We start from the raw sequence: 19,031 nt of genomic DNA, 5'->3' as shown, positions 1-19,031 counted from the left end.
AAATGTTTATTTGCCCATGTTTCACCTGAGCATCTCAGGATCCAAGATAAATAAATTTGAAATACAGAATGTTTACTTGCAGAACGCTCTTGGATTCTTAAGAATGGGATTTCAGAGCTCTGTTGAGAGTTGCTTCTAGAGAGGTGTTAGTGGGCAAGAATTAATGATCATGCACACAGGTGAACTGCTGTCCTCACCAGGGCCGTTTCCAGATGGCTTACCTGCACCCGGGACGTCGCGCCACGTTTCAGATTGTGCCAGGGAAAACGCGAAATATCACGTTTTCCCTGGCACGATCCGAAACGTGGCGCGACGTCTCAGGTGCAGGTAAGCCATCTGGAAACGGCCCAGTACAGGAAAACCAAATGGGCCATAATTTTCTTGTGCTTGCACACGCAACAATTAAAATCCATTGGGTGGCCTTTGACTAGCTATAAATCATTTGTGCTTCAAATACCTCAAAAGATTGTCATAATAAAATGAGATAAGGGTAAAAATCTTGACACTAAAGAATGGGTGATGAGGATAATAAAAAGAAAAATGACCATCTTATCCATACTAAGACTGGACTATGTTTATTGTGGAACTAAAGAGCACATTCATTTATACTGGGAAAGCTATTTTCTGTCCACAATTTCTTTGCCCCCCTAGTTGGAATGAGAGTCAGACACAAAGGTTTGGGTAAAATGGGCCGCTTTATTAAATGAAACAGCAAACAACAATTACGGCAAGGGGCCTAACTAGCGGTACAGGTCAGGCCCTGGGGTCATTCACTGGGACCCCGCCCTGACCTGTCTGGGCGAGCACCCGCTGCCCCGGGTGCGATCCATCCGTCAAATGGCTGCGACCCGGCTTGGCCAGGCGGAGTGGTTCACCCCTGAAAAGCTCCCCCAACCGGCCAAACGGCAGCGGAGTGAGACCGGCTTATCCAGGGGTTCCCCACCCAGGGCGTCTGACCTCGCAGCTGGGCCGTACGGCAGCCTGCTGCTCCTGAAAGACCCCAGTTCCCCACCAATGGGGAGGTGCCAAGGGTGCTCACCGGCCCGCCACAAATATATCCCTAGCTAAATCCTGCACCCATGGCAGCAAATAAGGTCCACCCCTACATTACCAAACTACACCCCTTACCCAGTGCGAGGTAGGCGAAAAAACTCACGACCCAAGGCCAATCAGGGCAGGGAGACAAAAAATTCCTACCTGGTCCTATAAACTAGCGACCGGCTAGTCCCGCACTGAAGTAGGGTGAGGAGGGTGGGCCGAGCACGAGGCGAGACTGATCTGTAGGAGGGCGGAGTGGCAGCCTACTGCCTATAAGCTCCGCCCCCCTCAGTAAAGCCCCATAAGCAGGGCTGGTCAGTTCTCTGCCTCCCTCCAGCCAGGGAGGCAAATGGCTGCCACCAGCCTAAGGGGCTAAAGCCCCTGGCTGGGATGGCAGTATTTCTCGTGAAAAGTATAAAAATATGATCTGTTCAGAAGGAGTCAAGTAATCTTTGACAACAATGACAAAATGTCTGCTCTGGTTTTAAACATACGTAAGTTATTCTCCAAGTGCATGGCCATTCTCTTGCTCTTCTCTGAAGCCTGTAATAGAGCAGATTCTGTTTGAATTCAGTGCTGCTAAAGTACTTTATGCCATCTACTGGTTTTTCTGTTCCTTCTAAAATGACAGACAATCTGGGTGTTTCCTGTTTGTGGCTATTTAGTGCAGGATCTGTGCTTAAGAGGCAAATCCATATGGATCAGCAGGACTGAGGCTCAGGCACTACTCCCAGTGGAAATACAATTTTCAAGTGAGCTCAGGCAGCTTTCAAAGCAATTCTACTGCTGTAGAAACAGTAAAGTGTCCATTATTTCACATACCCCATCTGTTAACAGTGCATTAAAACAGAAAAAGGCATAGAGGAGAATGTCCTGGCTCTTGCTGGAGGATACGCTGTTGAGTTGGCTTGGTGGCGTGCTTCACTGTTCTGCAGCAATCTGGGATATGGAAACATGATACATATAACAGGATCTTCTCTAGGGTTGTGAACTTTTTTTTGGCAGGTTTCCTGTGGCTTTAACAGCTGCCTTATAGGCAAAAATTTAATAGATGACATTAAGGATGCAACTGGAAGTAATGCTGAAGATTCACAACTGGATCTCTCATCTCTTTAAACTTCTCTAAATAACAGCTGTGGAGAAGAGATTTGGATTGGGACTGCAGTAATGGGCAGCCCATTTCCCTTTGTGCCCTTTCCCAGCATGGGGAACACATATATTTTCCCTGCTGGAGCAGATTACATCAGTTAGCCAGATTACATCAGGAAAGAGGGGAAAGGTTAATATACACACCTCCAGCACTTTCACCCTGATTAAAATTGTGAGCTATTTTGAGAAGTCATAAAGAGATGGAATATTTGATCACAGATCTCCCATCAATTACGCCCCAAGGTGACAACAAAAGATTAATCAATTTTAGTTTTGTAGCCAAGCCTACAGTAGCAGTGGCATATAGGGGGATTCACATTGCATCCATGGTGGTACCAGACAAAGGAACAGGTACTATTTCCTGATCATAACCTGCTCCTCCATTCATTGTCCTACAGCTCTGTTATAAACCTATCTGGCAACTGTAGAGCATTAGCTTTGACTTGAAAGATTGGTATGGGCATAGAGCAGGGTTGCCAGGTACCCACTTGCGACAGGAGATCCCCCACCTCTCATTTGGAGAATTTTTTTTTAAAAGCCCTCAGGCTGACAGTGTGAACTCACTTCTGGGGAAACCCTAGAAGGGTGGTCAGTCCTCTAGGAATCACCAGAAACTCTCTGGTTTTACCATAGAGTTTCTGGCAATTCCTAGAGAAGTATGACATCTGTTCCAGGTTTTCATGGAAGTGACACTCCATCACTGATGCCTCCTCCTGTCTCCCTCCCCAGTTTCCCACTGATTGCCACACCCTACCTGGCAACACTAGCATAGAGGAAGGACTCCATCTAGAAAAAATTTATAAGGAAATTGGTTTGTCTGTGAAAAGCCCATGTTTTAAAATATGGCATAAATATAAATTGAGATTTTATCTTGACCTTTTAATTAACATCAAGCTTTTATAATGAACAATTAAATTATAGGAGACTTAAAAGCATGGAATTCTGTATCTGAAAGACTTTATTGCCCAAAACTTGATTTTGACAAATAAAAAGAAAACAGCCAGATTATTCATTTCATTTCTAATATACTTTTCTCTTTGGTGGATTTGCAACACAGAACTGTGCAGAATTTGGCGTATCTAGGCTGATGGGGCTATTGATGATGTCTGTCTTGTTTAGGGTAAAGCAATCCACATTCCTGAGAATTTATAGCAATATGCTAGAGAATACCCATGAAGTATTTTCCTTGTGGAATAAAAGCTTGAATTTTAAATTTAAAGCTCCTTGTACAGGGAAGTGTGTGTATGTAAAATGTGTTATTCGTGGAATTTCCTTGCAGAATTTTACGACTTTCAACCTCCTTTGGAATTCATCAGATACTCCTCTAGAAGAGAAACCTTCACATTTACCCTGAATTTTCCCATTTTAAAATTCACTTGGACTTGTGCAAAGACATTTCACTGATTAACTCTTCTGTTTTCCCTGAAATATTTTATATGGTGTGGACAAACTCTAAATTCCCTTTGAATATCATTTAATGCAACCTTTCAGTGGCAAATTCAGTTGTAACCCAGGGCTCATTTCGAAGAGAAACACACTGGAACGGTGTTCCAGCATTTTCCCCAAGTCAGGTGGCCCTGCCCACCTGACTTTAGGGCCATTTAGTCCTCGATTGGGGCCAAAATGGCTCGAATCCGGGCCAAAACAGCCTGGAGCGGGTCGGTGCTGGCCTGCCCGGCGCCAACTGAATCCCAGCCGTTTCATCCCCGATCCGGGCCCAAAATGGCCATTTTTGCCCATTTGGGGCCTGTTTTGGCCTGGATAAGGGCCAAAACGGCCCGGATTGTGGCCAAAACGGCCTGGATCAGGTCGGTGGTGGGTGGAGGAAGCCTCCCCCATCCGGCACCGACCCAATCCTGGATCTTCTGGCCCCGATCCCAGCAGAAATGGGGCCAAAATGGTCAAAAATGGCAATTTGGGGCCCGTTTCAGCCCAGATCAGGGTGGAAATGGCCAGGACTGGGTCGGTGCTGGGAGGGGGAGGCTTCCCCCGCCCAGCACTGATCCAAACCGTTTGGCCCCGATCCCAGCAGAAAATGGCCCGGATTAGGTTGGAGCCGGGCGGGGGAACCCTCCCCTGCCTGGCACCAACCTGGTCCTGGGCATTCCGGCCCCGATTCAGGCCAAAATGGGCCTAAAATGGCCATTTGGGTCATGTTTGGGGCCCGAAGGGACCTGTTTTGGGGCTGAAATGGCCCAGATCGGGTTGGTGCTGGTCGGGGGAAGCCTCCCCTGCCTGGCAGTGACCTGGCCCCGGTCATTTTGGCCCCAATCCTGCCCCAAAATTGCCCTAAAGGGCCTTTTGTGCCTTGATCAGGGCCAAAACAGCCCGGACTGGGTCAGTGCCAGGCAGAGGAGGGTTCCTCTGCCCGGCTCCAACCTAATCTGGTCCATTTGGGGGGCATTTTCTGCTGCGATAGGGGCTGAAACGGCTGGGATTGGGTCGGTGCTGGGCAGGGGAAGCCTCTCCCTCCCAGCACCGACCCAGTCCTGGCCATTTCAGCCTTGATTCAAGCCGAAACGGGCCCCAAATGGCCATTTTCGACCATTTTGGCCCCATTCCTGCTGGGATCAGGGCCAAAACGTCAGGAATCAGGTCGGTGCCGGGTGGGGAAACTCTCCTCTGCCCGCCACTGACCTGGTCCTGGCTGTTTTGGCCCTGATCCGGGCCCAAGCGGGGCCCAAATGTCCATTTTTGGCCATTTTGGGCCTGTTTTGGCCTGGATTGGGACTAAAAGGGCCGTTTTCGGTCCACTGCCAGATGGTGAACTCTCCCCTGTCTGTCAGCAGTCAAATTCCAGCCATTTCGGCCTGATTATGGGGTGTGGCATATGTTAATGAGTTGTGCTAATGAGTTCCTACAGCTCTTTTTCTATGAAATGACTCCTGTTGTAACCCATATGTTACAGTCAGGGAATATGTGCTTATTATCGTTCAGTGTCTTAGCTCATGCCTCATGGGCATCGTCCTCATGTGTGTCACTGTGTGACTCTCCATGTGGACTGGGCAGATTTTGTTTTAAGTTGTCTTACACACTTTTACCTGCTCATTCCCTGCAACTGGGAGTCATATTTTTTTTCAAGGGCCCTGATTATGGTAAGGTATCTTCATATATAATGTGTATGTTTGTACTGTGGGACCTTTAACCATTGAGTGGACACACACCTCGGGAGCCAAGCATTACAGCATACTACTTCTTCCACCCCCATGCTCTCAGTCTCCAAGGATATGTTGTGTGAAACAGGCTTTTGACTCTTAAGCTGCTTAAGTATGTTTAATCGCCACTGATCTGGTTGTGGTTATTTTAGAATAGCTGCAACTCTAACACATTCAGCAACATTTACTATCTAGATAAATACAAATGAAGATGATGGAAGAGAAGCTAGTACATTTCAGTGAGTATGTATACACCACTTTTTTTGGTGATAAAAATGGATCCCCAAAACATCCTTATAAATCACACTAGAGACAATGGCTGTTTCCCCACGCCTTAAAAATAGCGTCCCACTCACAGAATGCTGGCACGAAAATAGAATCATAACTGCCTGCCTCCATTTTGGAAACAGTGACGTCAGAAATCACGTGTAAGGAGCCGCCAGCATTCCGTGAGTGGGGCGCTATTTTTAAGATGTGGGGAAATGGCCAATGACAAGCTAGAGAGATGTATCAAAAAATGGGGAGTGCCTATGATAAATTCACCATAGCTGTAGCTTATACATACCAGTTCCTGTTGCCTTTCCTTTGTTATTCATCATGTGCTACGTTGCTGGTGCTGGTGACCTGGCTCAGAACATCATTCTTTCATCTAGAGCAGTGGTGCCCATTTCCAGGATTAGAGTCGCATCCATTTGGTGACAGGACAGGCCAGACAGAAATTGGAAAGCCATTTTCTTAGCGTTACATGGAAGAAATACATTTTGTTTATGGAATTAGAAAACTGGGATAATTGATGCTTGGAATAAAGAAGATTTTACCAGGAAACCATTTTAAATATACATCTGCCAAATTTAGACATTAGGGACTGAAATTATTTGTGTCAGCTAGCTAAGCAGTCTTAAAGTGGACATTGATTTTAACATATAAAACATACTGAAAAGTACAAGAGAACATACCTTACAATGTAATCCAAAACAGACTTACACCCTTCTAAATCCACTGAAGTCCATCCTAACTCTGGTGAGGATTGCAGTGTAAAATACACAGAGATCTGGTGGGAAAGGAATTTCAGGACTGGAAACCGTTGGGACTGTTTTGGATATATAGATGTCTTGAAGCAAACCACTGAAGTTCCGTGGGGATCCATTTTAAGATCTAATTCATTCAACAGTTTCATTAGGGACTTGGGGAAGGGCATTGATAAAATGTGTTGCTGACTGCTTTGGGGAATTATGTAGAATTAATGGACTTCATGAAGTAGATATTTAATGAAAGTCAGTAGTGTAAAGTGTATGGTTGTGATTTTGGGACTTTGTAAGCATTTAAGTTACACTTGGGAAGTTATCAGTAGGAGATAGCAGAGGAAGAAAGAGATCTGGATGGCAATTCGTGATAGCTATAAAACCTCAATATGGTGAAGCTTCAGTTAAAATACATACAATTCTTGGATCTATAAATGATTTTTATATTTCTAGAAGACGGATCGCTTGAATAACAGACGTCTTAAATGACCACATTTGTAATCCTGTCCATACTTTATCTCTTAAAAAGCCCCATTGAAAACAGTCAGTCTTAAGTAAACATACATAAGAAAATTTGCAGAATTTGTAACAGTCAGCTCTGCTAAAGTTGTGCCTTGTGAGCCCAATCTGTTGCTGACCATAAAATGTGATCCAAGGTTGCTGTGTTGAGTCCATCCAAATATATTCTTTGGTTTACACGGCTGGCTCGTTCTGTGTCTTGGTCTTTTTTGTGTGTGTGCTAATGAATACAGATGTGCTGTTGAAGAAGCCCATCTGGTTTTGTGGATCAAATGGGCAAGCACAGATGCTTAAATCAAATATTGATAAATACATTGGATTAAAAAAAAAACTCTTTTAAGCAAAACTTACATAGGTGCCTGTCTCATGATGCTTGATCCAGTTTTCTGGTTTCCCTTCTGATCACAACATCTTTTGGAAGAGGGTAGGATTGGGGATATAAGTTCTGTACTTAATTTGAGTCTGGAATCATCTTTCGAACTTTTTGGTATCTGTGTTCAATCCAGGTATGTGCTGAAATTAATATTAATATGTTTACTATGCCATCTCCTTCTAATAAGGGATAATCTCCCAGCCCATACAAGCTTATTTATTTATTTAATTTATAGCCCGCCCTCCGTGCAAAGCTTCTTTTCCAAACACTGGTTGTTCTAGGCAACAAGTGATATTGAGGAATATAAAATGTAATCTCTGTTTTACAGGTTGGTTGCTATCCAGATAAGTTTGTGGCCAGATCTATTCCGTGGCTAGAAAAAATTGATATATCAGCTTGACTTGAAACAAAACTTGGTGTAGAGCGCAGAATGAAGAAACCTCTGACTGGAACTTGAATTTCCAGCTCTGAGGGAATGCCTTTGACTTCTACATGTGGCCAAAAGCCTCCTTGCTTTGTGTTACAGAATATGGAAAACAAACTCTTGAGCTAGGGATTTGGAGAGTTGATCAAACTGAGACCTGCAGTCATCATATCCTCCTTTCTTTTGTAAACCTGATTAGTGTGAGAGTAGTGAGACTTATCTCCTACTTTAGATGTCCTTCCTATTGTTGTAAACACAGTTGCAAAAAGAGAGGTTGGCACCTGCAAAGAGATTGGTGTTCCCATTTGTACAACTGGAGAAATATTTCTAGAATGTCTTCTCAACGAAGGGAAGGGATATGGGGGAAAAACAGACTTAGTTGATTCTGCCTACCATTGCCTGCCCTCTCTCTGCCCCATCAGCCCCAATAAGTAGCAGCCACCTCTCCTATGAACTCTATCCAGATAACTAAATGCCAGAATAGTGGGTGCGTCTGGAGACTTCTGAATATTACTGATTGTCATTACTTTGTTCATTTAGATTAGTTCATTTCAAGTTCTGATTATTTAATAAATTATTTAATATTCCAGTGTCCATAACTGATTACCCATTTAAGAGTTAAGAGGCTGACTAGCAACCTAGCTTTATCTTGCTGCAATGGGATAGGCTTCTTCTTGCATATCAGAAAAGAAGTCTTCACATATAAGTTGTCAGCTCTCAGGGATTGATTGGGGAGATGAGCAGATATATTAGGAATTTAACTTCCAGACTTGTGTATTCCAACCACATCAACAAATGCATAGGACGGGATAATGAGATGAGAGTTCTTTGCTGAACAGATAGGAGCCTGATATATATACTATCATTATTTTTAACCTGGCATGGTTAATCTGGAGACTGGTGTAGAATATTTCTGTACATGTTGGAGAATCCCAAATACTTCTCCAGGTTATGTTCTAGCATTAGGAGGTGAGAATCTCAAGCCCTGGATTTCGTCACATGAAGCTTTTAAATATAGCTGTAGCTTTGTGTTGTTTCCTTGCCTGCCTCACTCTGCAAAAGTGTACTGCAAAGTCCGTGCATAACCATCACAATGGCTCATGTAACTAAACCATTTGTGTCTTGCCTTAGAGCCAAGCTACAAGTGACGCCTGACACAGGCTGGACACTTGTAAGCTTCCCTCAAGTTTTGATGGGAAATGTAGGCGTCCTGGTTTTACAGCTTGGCTCTCCATTACAGCTGCAAGACCAGGATGCCTACATTTCCCATCAAAACTTGAGGGAAGCTGACAAGCGTCCAACCTGTGTCAGGCGTCACTTGTAGCTTGGCTCTTATTCAGTGGCAGGAAAATATGTTTTCAAGATGTTATATGTTTCTGTGGCAAGGATGAAGTGAGAAGTGTATTGGTAGCAGTCTGTTGTCATATTACCAAATGTAAAGTTTGTGTGTATTTCTTTACACTCTCACATACTTTAAAATGAATTGCTCACATGACATGTTGGATATCCAAGAATCTCTAAAAGATCTGCATAAGTTTTGCTACTAGTGAGTATGTGCAATTTATAGAAAGTTGACTTATTTTGTTCGTACAACTTCTAAAGCTGGTGTCTTATTATTAGCAAAGGGGGACCTGGAGACTAAACATTTTTTATTTTAACTAGCACGTATCTAAAAGAGACTACATGATATTAGCAATAGGTAATCAAATGTCAGAATCCATGCCAATATCCTGGCTTTTCTAGGGCTCATATTTTAAATGGCATGCTGCAATAAAAGAGCAAAAATGGGATGCAAAGACTGTGAAAAGTGACTCAATGAAACACCGGGCTTTAAAATACTTGTAGGAAGTGCTCTGTGGGATTATGCTACCTTCATAAAAATGCTGCTAGCATAAAGAGACTAATTCCAGCTTTAACATAAGCAGTTTGGGGAAGTATGTTTTGGTATTAAGGGGCAAAGCTTGTTTTCCTTATGTATAGAGGAAGAAAATGGGTTCACAGGTTTGAAAAAATAATGAAGTACAAGTAGAAATTTTGTAGTCACCATTGATAATGCTGAACACTGGTGAAGCACTGGCTAATGGCCGCTTTTTCATACGTTTCTTTACTCTTGTGAGCTCTCCTCTGTTATGTCAATTTCTCTTACATCCCCTCCCCCTGCCCCACCCAGTGTTATTATCGTTGTGACCAGGTATGTTATTATGACAGTTCTGTTCAGGAAACAGCAGTAGCTATGTAAAAACATGGCCTTCTCTGATGTCTGAAAGGCACTGTGCTCCAATACATATGCCTTATGTGCCCTAAATTCCAAAACCTTGCTAAAACTGATTGGCTTCAGTGAAATTTTTTTCCAGTACAAAAGCAAGAAATAGTTTTGTTTTCTAAATGGGAAAAAAAGTATTTTCTCTGATTTTTTAATACTTGAAATAGTTTTCTTGAATGGACCGGGAAACAGTTTCTTAGATTGTCATCGGTAGTACAAAAAGTATTGCTCAGATATGCCAGAGGTATGTATGATGGATGGTTTCAAATTCCGATCTCCAGGAGCCTTGGCCAGTCACTCAGCCAATGGTGGATTGGAATGTTGAAAAAGAATGAGTTTGGCAGTTTAACGGCTGGCCAACTGACAACGGTTGAGGGTTGTTGGATTTTGGTGGGAGAAGGGTTAGGAGATCTGCTGGTCAGGCAGGGAGTCCATTATGGAGTAAGATATTTTGAAGACAGAGTTCGGATGCTTTTCTTGTCAAAAACAATGGTAAATTAAAATCCTTTCTGTTCCATATTACAAGTCTGAATCAGTCAAACAAGAAACCTACTTTGTAACTGTAATGCTTTGTTACTGTGATACTGAGTGGACTAGAGAAAAGAAAAACAAAGAAAAAACAAAGCTATGCATACATCCAAAATAAACCTGTTTTTTAGTTGTACTCATTAAGCCTTCTGTGTAGTTTTTTCAAGCTGCCCCTCATATGCCCCTCACAATAGGCCAAGTGAATGCTGAGTCCAAGCATTAACCCCGCTGAGGATGAGAAGATCAGGCAGTCCTAAATGCCTCAATTATATGGTGTGAAATTCAAGCCCCTAGCTTCTAGATCTGGAGACTGAGTGTCATCACTCCGGGTATGCACAAAAAGTTTCTGTTTCAATTCTGGGGGTTCCTGAATAATTCTGTTCCATTATTAGTATGTTTCGACTAGGCTGGTACTGTCTCGGAACTGATCCATTTGTTGTTTTCTTTTTGGTCCAGTGCATGCACATTGGCTGCAGATGCGCAAATGCATACTGTTCTTTTCAAGGGGGAGTGGGGAAATGAGGCTCAGAGGCAGCTGCTTTTGCAATTAACCAAACAGCATAAACCATTAGTCCCTCTCCTAGTTTAGACCATCGATCCACTGAGTTTTTCCTCGAGCACAATAACACACACACAACCACAACAGACCTGTAGAAAGTGAGTGTTGGTGGGTGGAATAGTAAGGCGTTCTTGAGTAGGAAAGCGGTACACTCATTGCAATTCAGCTACATTAAAAACAAACCTGCTTCATGTTCACTTTTTTTCTATAGTGCCAATAACTTACTAGCTTTTCGTTCTCCTGTTGGCAGTTGTTTTCATGTTTCTTTGTGCTTTCCTCCCACAATGAGTGGTGAATCCAAATCCCTCCTTTGCTGCCAATCTTTTCCATTGCCCAAGCAGGCAGAGTAATTGGCTGAATCCCCTTCTGCCCTGTCCAAACAGATCTAAGGAAGGGAGGAGTTGTATATTTGCCAATTGACTCCGAAAAAGAGAGAGCCCTGAAAGACCATGGAAGCAATCCTAAACAGGTGTACTCAGATGCAAGTCCCATGTTATTCAATATGCTTTAGAATTGCAGCATATGATTGAAGTCTTCCAAGGCTTTTATCGAGTTTAATTGATTGAACAGACGCCCCCCCTCACGGCACTTTTCCTCACAGCGATTACAAGCGCCCTAATTGGGAGGGGGGAAGACAGATCAGTGCCTGGGTAGTGATGCAAAACAAACCAAGATGCTCCCCAGCAGGTCTACTTAGGTGTAGGTCCCATTTTATTGAATAGTGCTCACTCTCAGGGAAGTGTCTTTAAAATTGCAGCCTATTCCTTCTAAACATTTCCAAAGCTAGTGAGAGTGGATTGGCAGGAAGGGAGATTGGCAGGACTGGATTGGCAGGAAGGGAGATTGGCAGGACTGGATTGGCAGGAAGGGAGACCTATTTCCTAGGTAGCTACTGAGTGGGGGTGGGGGAGGTGATGCACTCACCCTGTGCACATTAGTCTCATTCCCCTTCCCAGTCAACAGAGTTAATTAATAATGTAAGGTATCTTTCCCCTTAGGATCTGATTGGAGCTGTTCAGGAAAACAAGGGAGCCCTGTGCTTCCCTACTGCTGGAAGGTATGAACTGGGTGTGGGGGGGAAACACAAACTTTTTAGTGGGAGGGACTCATATCAATTTAGTTTCCTGGATTTGGTTCAGCTTTCCAGAAGCTGCTTTAACAAGACGAACTAGTGAGTTCTGTGTGTAATTTCGGCACTTTTACCCCAGTACGCATAACCCTAGTCATCGCAGTATGCCAGTCTTCTCTCTCCAGATTATAAACCTGATCTCCACTCTTTGCCTTTCTTTGAGTCAGTTTTGGTAGTGGAGAGTGCTGACACATGATGACCCCTGCTGGGGTTTTCAAGACAAGAAACTAATAGAGGTGGTTTGCAGTTGCCTGCCTCTGCAACCCTGGTCTTCTTTGGAGGTCTCCCATCCAATTACTAACCAAGGCTGACCCTGGTTAACTTCTGAGATGTGACAAGATCAGGCTTGCCTAGGCTATCCAGGTCAGGGTAAGTCAATCTTACATTACTTCAGTTTTATTTATAAGTGTTGTTTGTAATTAAGGATGATAGCCATACCTGCTAGATAAATGCAAAATTATGTGAAATTTGTCAGTTCTTGGTAAGTTAGTTGGAACTCCGTGACCAGAACTCATGGCATGTTGCTTAACCCTAAAAGGAAGCCAAGAGAAGGAGATTGGGGTTATGCTGCTGAGCTGCTCACACTATTTCTCCAATCAAAAACGCCCTCCCAGGCTGTTTTAAGCCCCCATAGGAAAAAGACATTTGCGATCAAGGGCCCTGATTCCTCTGCCCTAACTGCTGTAGTTAGCAGTACTTCAAGTGCGCTACAGATCATGTAGGGCAAGGCTAGGTGGATGAAAGGATGGGTGTGTGAAAAGGAGAATTGATAGTTAACTCCTTTCTTGGTTTAGCACAGCTTTGAAGTACCAATATCTTTTCCAACCTGCAATCCAGAAACATTATTCAGAATACTATGGCTGAATCCATACTTAACGGTGTAGCGCTAAACAGTCGGAATGATAGCATCTTCCTGGCTCTTTTTCTGACGTCATCGCGCCATGAGAACGGCATTGTGGCACGATGATGTCATAAAACGCACCAGGAAGACGCTATCATTCCAACTGTTTAGCACTATGCCAGTAGGTGTGGATTTGGCTTTTGTTTCACCAAAGCATCAGAACCAATTTTTAAAGCCGTTTTAGAAACTCATCTCAAGAATTCCATATGTTTGGTGCGTCAGATTATAAAGTATGATAATTTGAATATTTTAGAAAACCTGCTTTTCCCCCAAATATTTCTGCTGGAGTATTAGACTCTACTTGCCCAAACGTAGACTCAGATCTTGCTGAGAATGTGGAATAACCCACCATGTGGAAGTCCTTTTGCGTACTATCCTATAGCTTTTTTTATTTAGGGAAAAAATATTTTTACACATGGATGTTTGAAAAATGAGTTAGGAAACAATGTTGTTTGGTTTTTACCAGAATACAGTTTGACTGGAACACATTTGAATTAATCAGGCTGCTCTAGGAAATAAACACCTACACTTATTGTGTCATTTTAACTCTACTTCTAATGACATTTGCACAAGAAAATAGATATTATGCAATATGATGCCCATAAACTTGGTGTTCATGGTCTGTGATGGATTACTTTAATAGCTGGTATTTACCTACTTCATTAAATATTCCTTGATAGATTGTTATATGGTGGGGGGAAAGAGCTGTAATATTTTTCATCCAAATGAGTGTAATATTCTGAGAGGTGTGGGTCTTTTTTTCTTTATTGCCTAAACTTAAATATATTTTTTTTAAAATCCTGGACTCTTTCCCCTTGTACTCTTTCTGTCACTGTCAGGCTGGCCAGGTGCCATTTTCGTGCCAGTCTCCATGGCAACATCTTTAAGGATAAAATAACAGAAATGTGAGGAAGCTGCTTGCCCACAAAAAAGCTGCCATGGTCTTGGTGCCAGAGCCCTGACTAGACGGAATCCCGGAGCACTTTGCATTCCAGAAGGTTTAAGCAGGATTCTACAGCTGGTTTCACTTAAAAGGGCAGCACATCAGTCCAGCAGCTCTGGAAAATGTATTGTAACTGGTTTTTCATACCTAATATCTATACAAATGACCATTCCTCTTCCCCCATTGGCTGCTTTGCATAAAGTTGCTATTATATGTTTAGGATTTTTAAAAAATGACTTCATTTTGACATGACCTAGAAAATTTGATAATGGTACTCAAACTTTAGCAACCTGGGGCTCTCTATATTGATTACAAAACTTTGCTTTCCTTTCCTTCCTCACTGGTGCCTGTTTTGTACTGGACCACCCCCTTTCAAATGTGTGCAATCCCCATTTAGACTTCCATCTTCTAGTGTCCTCGGTTACAACAACTACAATGGCTACACTTTAAAAACAAGTTTAAGGCCATTTCTGCTCGGGCGATTTACTCCTCTCTTTTTGAGTGTTCATGCCTCAAAGATCAGATTCGTTTTGACCACCTACCTTTCCACATACCACAGGAAGGTGGAGAGACCAGTCAAGAAGAAGTAGCCTGCAGATGGTGGGAGGAGAGAGTAGTAGAGGATGGGGAGGGGGGAATAGAAAATTCTGCTTGATTGAAAAAGCTGACTCAAAACTGCATCAAGAAAACCATTGGGGGGAAAGTGCAGGCAGAAAATCCGAAGAGAAATCTTGAAAATGCCACATTGAGCTCTGAAAGGGGAGTTGGGCCAAAAAAGAAGTATTGAAAGAGGTATTGGGCCAAAAGCGGTGAACTGCCTGTGCAAAAAAGGCCTAACTTTAAAAGTTTGCATTATCTTTCTGTGGCCTGCAAGGACAAGATAGCTGAGAGGGTAGCTATGGGGGCACAACTGAAAAGTTCCTGATCCAAGTTCTAATCAATGTCACCCCTTGATTGGGAAGGATTTTGCATCAGAGAGCATCAGAAAATTCCTTATTTGATAAACAACTTCTCTCCAAAGGCTGGCTGAACAGGTCTGGGAAGGAGACAAAGTTCAGTAGTAATCATTCACATCCCCCTTAAGATGAAATAAAACTCATTTTTCAACCAAAACTGTATTCTTATTTATTATTAGTAACAGTATCCTATGTATTTATCAATATTGTGCCGAGGGCAATCTGGAATAGTTCAAACCGGGAACACTAACCACTTAGATATTCAGTCAATGTTCAATACAAGAATCTTCAGCAAATAAAGTGCAAGTGCTTACTTATCCAGTGCAATACATAAATAAATAAATACAATCATCCTATGTCCTCGGTAGAATAATTCAAAGTGCCAGTGCCTCTCAGTGCATTATAAAGGTACGCAATAAATAAACAGAAAATGGTCCCAGTTAAACCAATACTTCCATAAAATCAATACAGTAAGTTCATCACAATAATTTTGAAAAGTTTTATTACAAATGTTCATAAATCCATTCAAGATGTCCAAAGGTCCAAGTTAATTCGTACTTCTTTAGAACTCTTCAAGTTGTAACCACATGATGGGAAAACCAGTCATAGGAAATGTCTTGGGGTTTCTTTAGGAAATTGATGAGCGACTGGACTTGGTTGTGTAACTACTCTGAGGAAATTGGCTTGAAACAGGAAGAACATACTTGTTTACCCATCATGTGGTTACTTACAACTTGAAAAGTTCTAAAGAAGTACAAATTAACTTGGACCCTTGGATGTCTTGAATGGATTTAAATAATTCACTATGTATTTTTATAATATTACTTGATAAGGTATTTTAATAACATATTTTTAGAATTCAGCTCAAAGTGAAACTTTAGTATCTTTTGCATTTCTTTGTGTATTTCTATCCAATATTTTCTTGCTTTCTTGCATGTCCATCATATGTGATAGAATGTTGCATCCATATTTTGACATTTCCAGCACTTTCCACTGTAATTCGTATCTCTTGCAATGTCCTTTGGAGTAATATACCATCTGAAGAACATTTTATACCAATTTCCCCTTAATATTTGACATTCTGTACATTTGATTTCTTTAATCCATAAATTTTCCCACTAGCTCATATGTATATTTCCTCTGAAATTTTGCATCCATTTTATCATACAATTTTTTACTGGTTCTGATTATGTGGCATATTGCAATAAGATTTTATATACTTTTCATAATAGGAGTTTTGAATCTCCAGTGATTAGTTATTCAACCACCGTTTTTTCTCTTAACCGGCCACCTTCTTTGGATAGTTGATCTTTAAGCTTAGACACCATTTGAGAATACATCAGCCATAAAATGTTTTTTTCCTTGAGTTTGAATGTCTTGCTATGGTTTTATTTTTCATTGTTTATCCATCATATATCCATCATTTATATAATCAGTTTTATTTCTTATAATAAGATCCTAATAGGGATCAATTGGGGATGAGTTTTGAACTGGCTGAGACTGAGAGGGAAAGAGATCTTGGGGTTGCAGTGGATAGCTTGGTGAAAATATTCACTCAGATTGCAGCAGCAGCAAAAAACTCAAATTGCATGCCAGAAATTATTAGGAAAGGGGTTGGAAATAAAAAGACCAATATTGTGATAGTCTTGTATAGATCTTTTAATATGGGCTCATTTGGAATATTGTGTACAGTTCTGGTCACCATATCTCTAAAAGGATACTCCGATCAGGAGATAAACAGCTGTTGGTGGTCTCTGGCCCCAGGGAGGCCCGCTTAGCCTCGACCAGAGTCAGGGCCTTTTTAATCCTGATTCCCACCTGGTGGAATGCTCTGTCTACTGAGACGAGGGCCCAGCAAGACCTACTATCTTTTTGCCAGGCCTGTAAGACAGAGCTGTTCTGCCAGGCACATGGTTTCCGCCGGCCTGAAACAACAAGGGGTGTATAAAATCTAACCCTCCCTGCAAAGAGTGTCCACCATCCTGTTTTAGTTTGTAAGGCTGACTGTATAACTGGAAATATGTTTTTATTTTAATGATGTTTTATGGAAATGGAATTTTATTGTATTTTAATGGGTTGTGATCCACCCTGAGCCCACTCGTGGGGAGGGCGGAATAGGAATGTGAAATAAATAAATAAATAAAATTAAAGGATGCTTGAAAAAGTGAAGAAGGGATCAAAATAATTGAGGGGACTGAGGCACCTTTTCTATGAATGGCTTAGGACTTTTTAGTTTACAAAAAAAGATGACAAAGTAGGACATGATGTCTGCTCCTCAGGGAGGCTTGCAGCTTACCTGTTCCTCCAGTAGCAGCTGTTTCATAACGGGCACCACATGTCAGCCAGAATTCCCATTGGGCAAGGGCTTTGCCACTTTCCTGAAACATGGGGCAGGCACTGCATTCGGGAATGGTGCTTTAAAAGAGACACTTTTCTAACTGGGTGTCACTGGATCAGACTAGGATCTGGGAGACCCTGTCTCAATCCACAGTTTGCATGCTGGATGACCTTGGGCCAGTCATTTTCTCTAAGACTAACTTATCTCATAGGGTTGTTGTGTGGATAACATGCAGATGAAAATGATGTAAGCCATTTGTAGAGAAAGGCAGGGTATAAAAGAAGCAAATAAATATATAAATAAGTGTGATGCTGAAGGGATTTGTGAGTAACCAAAGATAAGACTGTTCAGGATAGGTTTGCCAACCTCCAGGTGTGGCCTATAGATCTTCTGAAATCGTGATTTCTAGACTAGCAAGATCAGCACCCCTGGAGAAAATGGCAGCTTAGGAGGGTGGCCTCTGTGGCATCACATCCTTGCTGAGCTCCCTCTCTTCCCAAACCCCACCTTCCTCAGGCTCCACCCTGTACCTCCAGGAAGTACCAAAGCTGTAGTCCAGTTTTGCACACTCATTGGAAGGCTTTTATACCAGTATATTTAAAATACTTCAAAAATTTCCGCAAGAGAAAGCAATATAACTGCAATAGCCCTGGCCCACGTACTAGCAGCATTCCATTCCATCCTGATGTAATAGAAGAAGGGAGGGGAGTTCTGCTTCCAGAGAAGACGACAGGCTGGAGCAACCACTCAACTTTTTTAAAAGGACAGATGTCTGCTCTCAGGGAAGGCACACAGCTTGCAAAGAATAAACAACAAAATAGCTTGCAGTGATTCTACGCCAATGACATGGCACAGCCACACAGTTCTATGGCCCCAGATGAATGAAACTTAAATAGTTTCTTCAAAGCTGCTGTCACTGTGTGAAACAATCAGCTGCCTTGACTCTCATGGTTGGAATGCTTTTGAGGCCTCCCTCCCTCCTTTATAAGGCACAGCAAGCATTTCCTCTCTTCTCTAATCTGACCCTTCCATGCTCCAATCAGCCTTTGAGTTAACTCAGGACTTGATCCATATCATAGTGTCAATGGCTGCATTCCTCGGCTGCTGTGTCTTTGCAGGGGTTCTGCCCTGTCTTGTGCCCCCTGTCCAAGGCTGGATATCCCCGCAGAGTGGGCTTCCCTCCGGCAGTTTTAGCTATAGGAGTCACCCATTATTTCTTTCTCAGTTCTGTGGATAAACCAGGGAGGCAGGAAGATATCTAAGCTACAAACATCATCAGGGGTATCATCCTAGGTGCATTTCCTTTGAATTCAGTGGAACTTGCTTCTGATGATTTACAGTGCAATCCTAAACAAAGTTGCACCGTTGTAAATCTCTTGACTGCAATAGTCATAGAAAGATGTAACTCTGCTTTTGGAGGGCACAATTCTAGTTGATGTTTTCTGTGGTTTCCATAAAGTGAGCTGGAACTTTAAGGTTGAACATCTAGATTTATAGTAAGAAATCCTTTTCTGTTTGGATCAGCGCTCCTAGTTTGCAATAAGTTTGACTGGGAGCAAAAGTTCCTACCTTGTTAAGATCACCTTGGAAGACAGCAAAAATATACAATCTGGCTTGGAGTAAATTCTGATACAATAATGAAGCTAATATTTTTCATGTGTGCTGTTTCTTTATAGACACTAGAAGTTTATTGAATGTGATAATTAACGTTGTTTCAGAAATGTTAAGCATACG

The 19,031-nt window shown here is 42.2% G+C and overlaps 1 protein-coding gene across 1 annotated transcript in view; it reads left to right on the top strand.

Moving 5' to 3' along the window:
• RBMS3 (RNA binding motif single stranded interacting protein 3) overlaps window positions 1-19,031 on the top strand; it is a 1,028,342-nt gene that overhangs the window by 203,598 nt on the left and 805,713 nt on the right. The window lies entirely within an intron of this gene.

The sequence above is a fragment of the Eublepharis macularius genome, chromosome 11 (genome assembly GCF_028583425.1).
Source record: "Eublepharis macularius isolate TG4126 chromosome 11, MPM_Emac_v1.0, whole genome shotgun sequence".
Classification (NCBI taxonomy): Eukaryota; Metazoa; Chordata; class Lepidosauria; order Squamata; family Eublepharidae; genus Eublepharis; species Eublepharis macularius.
The sequence above is the reverse complement of the archived record's forward strand: the minus strand, read 5'-3'. Positions and strand labels throughout refer to the sequence as shown.